This window comes from Grammomys surdaster, unplaced genomic scaffold (genome assembly GCF_004785775.1).
Source record: "Grammomys surdaster isolate TR1022 unplaced genomic scaffold, NIH_TR_1.0 125940, whole genome shotgun sequence".
NCBI lineage: Eukaryota > Metazoa > Chordata > Mammalia > Rodentia > Muridae > Grammomys > Grammomys surdaster.
In genome coordinates, this window is record NW_021620762.1 from 2,637,776 (window position 1) to 2,643,775 (window position 6,000).

General features: G+C 43.9%; 1 protein-coding gene and 1 pseudogene across 3 annotated transcripts in view; one reads left to right on the plus strand and one right to left on the minus strand.

Annotated features, from left to right (window-relative positions):
* Rnf157 (ring finger protein 157) overlaps positions 1-6,000 on the plus strand; it is a 68,516-nt gene that overhangs the window by 25,503 nt on the left and 37,013 nt on the right. The gene's annotated exons all lie outside the window — the stretch shown is intronic.
* LOC114608839 lies at positions 3,778-4,248 on the minus strand (annotated as a pseudogene).

A 6,000-nucleotide genomic window follows, 5' to 3' on the forward strand; every position in this document is an offset into this window, starting at 1 on the left:
ACAAGGTTTTCCTTGTGTAGGATTTTGCTTAACAATTTTAATGGCCAGTGTCACTTTCTGCCGTGTTGGTAATAGGAAGCAATGTGCAGTTTACCTGGGTTCAGTCTTGCACAGGTTGCTTCCTTGTCTCTCTTTCACAGTCTTGGGCTTACTGAGCTTCTATTTGTGTTAGCCCAGAGCTGTGCAGAACACGCAGCTGGTCTTTGCAGTTTGGTGTGACAATTAAGTATTTCACTAGCCACAAACTAAGGCAGCGGCGTGGCATCAGGTCAGATCTTACAGGGAAGAGGGTTCTTAGTGTAGCAGCAATGTAATCTGAGGCTGGCTGCGGTGCATATCTTTAATCTTAAAACTAGGGAGGCAGAGGCAGGTGGATTTTTGTGAGTTCAAGGCCAATTTGGTTTAAAAAGTGAGTTCTAGAACAGCCAAGACTATGTAGAGAAACTCTGTTTTGAAAACAAGAGAGAAAAGAATTTAATCTGTATTAATTTCTAGCTAGCTATGGTTTTCTTCAAATTTTTTTGTTTATTGACAGGATATCATGTAGCCAAGATTTACCTTCATCTGCTGATCTGCCTCACCCCCTGTAGGGCTAGGATTATGTTAATGCCAGTGTACCACCATGGGAGAAAACAGCAGGCTGTCCCCTGTTGAGACATTTTTCTTTTTGTATTTAAGTTCCTTCACGTCTCATTGAAAGTGGGCTGCTTTCAGTGAAGTCTGCAGGGCCATCCCAGGCTGTGGAGAATTCTCTGCTTTCTCACCCGTTCATTAGACACCGCCTCTCCTGCTTCTCCTGATATACCCATGGCTGCTTAATGCACAGTGCTCTGTGCCTCTCTAATGTGTCTTGTCATCTGCAGAGAGCCAAACTATGAGGATAGGAAACAGATCTGCGGCTGCCAGTGCCTGAGGGGCAGGAGGGGAGGAGTGACTCAAGGTTTTGAGGGGTTTGGAAATCTTGATTTTATTAACTTATTTATTTATTATTTTTTTGTTTGTCATCTTGACACAAGCTGAAGTTATCTCAGGAGCAGAAGCTGTATTGAAAAATGCCTCATCGTGTGACTTCTCTCGGGCTGACAGCTGTAAACTGAAATAAACCTTTTCTTCCACAAGTTGCTTTTGGTCATGGTTTAACCACAGTAATAGGAACCCTAACTAAGACGTTATCTTTCCCTCTCTTATCTTTTGAAACAGAGTGCTTTACCATGCAGTCCTGGGTAATCTAGGACTCACAGAGCTCTGTCTGCCTCGGACTCCTGAGTGCTGTGATTGAAGGCATGTGGTACTACCCTGACAGGGTTGGAATCCATGTCTCTGTTGGAAGTTTACAAACCCAGAGAGTGAATTCTAATATTCTGGGAAAACACAATCTCTCCAGGGTCACAGCAAAGTGATGTATGGGCTAGTTATGTTTACTCCAAGTGTTTACTCTGGGACGAAGTAAGTAAAGACAAAAGTAATTAGGAAACAAAGCATGGATTCCAGGTAGAGTGTGTTATTGAGGATGACGTCACCATTGCTGACCGCTGTGATGCATTTTTGTGACATGCCTTTCAAAGCGTTTTCATTGATCTCAGCTTCTCTGTAAGATAGACAGGAGCTGTAAGTCTTGTTCTACAGATGGGGACACTGATGTCCAGAGACATCTATAATGACTTATCTGAGTATCCTCTGTCAAGTCAGTGGGAGAACAGAGGCAAGGCCCTGCTATCTGACGGCTTCTGATGGCACCCCTGGATTATTAAATCATTTAGCTTAAGAAATACTAAGTAGCAAGGAAACTTGATAAATATTGTTCCACAGGTCCAGTACTGTGGCCTACCCAGAACTCATGGGGCAGAGATGAGAGGATACTAAAAGTTCAAGATCACCTTGATCTACATAGTGAGTTCCGGACCAGCCAGGCTGCACAGCAGGACCTTGTCACACAAAAGAAAGCAGAACTACCTAGTGACCTTTCTTTTTCCAGTTATATTTGTGAGTGTTAATTGTGCACATGTGCCCTTTGGTCTGAGAGGCAATACTCACTCACCGTCTAGTGAGTCACACTGGGGCACACACTGCCAGGATGTATTTCTGCATGTACTGGTTTCATCCTGCAGGTGGCCCAAAAATGAGATCAAAGTGGGTTTTCCCCTTGAGCTTATAATGTCCCACAACAGCACAGACACACACACACACACACACACACACACACACACACACACGCGCGCGCACGTGCACACACACACACAGAGTGTGGTGCACTGGGAAGGTGGCAAGTTGAGGGCAGACTCTCTTACAGGAGCGTGGGGAAAGATGCTGTGTGGTGTAAGTCCCTGTCTGGACAGTGCTGCTGAGAGCTGAGGGCAGCTGTGGTTCGGCAGGCAAGCTCTGAAGCATCTGGTTGTAGGAATTTCCTCGAAATGTCTTTGAAACATACTGAAACCAAGCACACTCTCACCCGCTTCCTGTTGCTGTTGTGGTCCCTTACGGGAAACGGTACTTACTGGTTTACAGTTCAAAGAAAATTTTGGCTCATTTTTCTGCCTTTTTTTTTCTTTTTTTTGGGTGCCAATTCAGGCCTTGAACTTGTGATCTCTCTGTCTCTGCCTTTTGAATGCTGAAATTACATGTACCACCACACCCGGCAGTTTTTCTACTTTTAAAGATATATAAATTTTAATGAGACAGTTCTACTGAAGGCTGTAAAAGCCCTTCCGGGCCAAAAGGTCTAACAGCATCCCTAAGTGCATACTTACTTCATTCTCCAGCCTGTCCATGAGCAAGTGACTGAGGAGCTCTGATTATACCGAGGTTAGTTGCATGCTGATTTTCTCAGGGGGCAGAGCTAAGACTATGCTAACTGCGGGCAGAGCTAAGACTGCACTAACCGAAGAACACAGTCCTCAGCCCGATTTTCTATTTCCTATAATTTTTTGAATTAATTATTTTTAATTATTTTTAAAGATTTATTTATTTTGATTTATATGAATAATACACTGTCGCTGCCTTCAGACACACCAGAAGAGGGCATCAGATCCCATCACAGATGGTTGTGAGCCACCATGTGGTTGCTGGGAATTGAACTCAGGACCTCTAGAAGAGCAGTCGGTGTTCTTAACTGCTGAGCCAGCTCTCCAATGCAATTTTAATTTTTTGTGTGCATATGTGTGTTCGCCTGTGTGAGTTTATGTGCACCATGTGTGTGCAGGAGCCCAGAGATGCCAGGAGAGGGCGCAGATGCCTTGGAGCTGGAGTTAGAGGTGTGAGCTACCATGCTGGTGCTAGCAACTGAACCGTGGTCCTTTGCAAGGGCAGGGAGAACTTAACTCTGAGCCAGCTCTGCAGCCCCAAAACTATTTTTATGAATTGTTTTTTGACTTGGAAGCAAGGTTGTTGCTTTACTGCATAAAAACAGCACAACAAATGAAATATATCCCAAAAGTGAGAGTGTATTGTTCCTTAGCTGACATTGAAAAGCAGACACTTAGACGTTTTTCTCTACTCCCAGATATTTCCAATGGGGAAATTTACGTTTTTTTTTTTTTCTGTTTTTTGTTTGTTTGCTTGGTTTGGTTTGATTTGGTTTTTCAAGACAGGGTTTCTCTGTATAGCCCTGGCTGTCTTGGAACTCTCTTTGTAGACCAGGCTGGCCTCGAACTCAGAAATCCGCCTGCCTCTGCCTCCCAAGTGCTGGGATTAAAGGTGTGCGCCACCACTGTCCAACAATCATTTTTTTTTAATGGTGAAAAAAAAGTGTCTATTTAGAACGAGTCATCTGGACTCAGTTTAGAGGATCCCCATCTTGTTGGCAACATCCAGAGCATCATCATCAGGAGCCAACCGGACATATGCCTTCTTCTCTCTGTCAGGCCTTATCAAGGCATTGACTTTGGCCACATCAATGTCATAGAGTTTCTTCACGGCCTGTTTGATCTGGTGCTTGTTGGCCTTGACATCCACAATGAACACAAGTGTGTAGTTGTCCTCTATTTTCTTCATGGCTGACTCAGTGGTCAGTGGGAATTTGATGATAGCATAGTGGTCAAGCTTGTTTCTCCTGGGTGCACTTTTCCGAGGATATTTTGGCTGCCTCCGGAGCCGCAGTGTCTTGGGCCGCCGGAAGGTGGGTGACGTTCGGATCTTCTTCCTTTTGTGGCTGTGGACGCCTTTCAGCACTGTCTTCTTAGCTTTCAAGGCCTTTGCTTTGGCTTCGGCTTTGGGAGGGGCAGGAGCTTCCTTCTTCGCTTTCGGCGCCATCTTGGCCCAACAATCATTTTTAAATAAAATGTATTAATATATATCGTGTGCTCACACGTGTATCACATTATAGGACTACCTTTGAGAGTCTCCTCTTTCTACATGGGTGCTAAGAATTGAACTCACTCAGCTCATCAGGTTTAGCATGTAGTGACTTTACGCTGTGAGCCTTCTCACTGGCCCCTTACTGGATCTTGACTAATACAAATTTTAATCCCATCAATTCTCAGGTAACTCCTTACTATGTGTTGTATTCTTAAGGAAATGGAGGGTTGGTAGGGTAAAGCAACTTGTCTAAACCCACACACATCTTTCCTGTTTTCTATGACCTATCTCAAAGTCTGAGTTACAGATTTCTTACTATCTTGTATATACTATAGTATTCCATATACTGTAGTGTTTCTTGTGTTATTGTAGGGTAGTATTACCGTATCCCATGCACTACAGTATTTGGTGTACTATAGTATTTCTTGTATTATAGTATTGTTTGTATTATTGTAGTATAGTATTATAGTACTCCTGGACTCGCTATTGATCAGTCGTGATCACTTGATCCAGACAGTACAGGTTTATCTATTGAAAACTGCCATACTTTGTTAGAGGCCAGTCACTAAGTCCTTCTGCTGGACTTTGGACTTCCTGCTTAATTATGGAGCTGTGTATTCTTTATAGGTTATTATCAAGCAGAAAAGAATCTTTGTATGAGTGGCCAGGCTGAGAATTATAAATGTAACTTACATTAATGATGTTGGGGATGGGTAGTATGAATTACCTATTTTTATTACATTTACTTACTGGGGATTTTCCCCTATGTACTTTTGGTGTGTGTGGCAGGATTGGGGGTGCACATAGCACAGCACTCACATGGAGGTCAGAAGGAAGCTTACAGGAGTTGGTGCTCTCTGTCCACTTGTGTGGGTACTAAGGATGGAACTCCAGCTATCAGTCTTGGCAGTAAGTGCTTTTACCCACAGAGCCATCTTGCTGGCCCATGAATCACTTCATAAAGAATTTATGCTTTACACTCTGTGCAAACTTGGATTGTCTGTTTGTTTGGGACAGGATCTCCTCAAGCAGAACAGACTGGCCTCAAACTGTCAGCTCTCCTGCTTCTGCCTCAGAAGTGTGGATTGCAGGCATTAGCTGCCATGCCAGCTAAAGCCCAGGATCCTGCGGCATGCAGGGATTAAGTCAAAAGAAGCAGAGCCTTGGAGAAAGGCTTCCTTGGAAAAGCATGGGTGGTACTGAAGGGTGCGGCTCAAGGGGTCGGGGGCTGAGAGGTGGTGAGGACAGACATGCAGAGCACTCAGGAAGGACAAGGATGACACAGGGTCTGGGGAAGCCCACATGTCCTCAACTTGATGATCGTGAGGTCTGGATTTTGTCTCTGACCTGGACCTTCTAGAAGGTACAATTGTGTAGCTACTAGATTTCAGTGTACATGACTTAAACCATCTTAGACTTTTATAAAAGCCAAAGAAAGTAATCCAGCTAGTTGATTTAGCTTAGCTGCTTCTTGCTCTTGGGGAATGTCTGAAGGGCAGTCAAGAGTATCAAGAGGCTCAGAAGCTCTGCAGGGCAGATTCAATGACGTCCTGTTACGTTAGCTTCTAAGTAGATTTTCATCAGTTTTCACATGTCTTTGTTTTAATAACTTGGAAAAGTCTAGGAGACATACTGTTTATACTGTGTATGCTGTGTGTGCTGTGTATACTGTGTATGCTGTGTATGCTGTGTGTGCTGTGTATTCTG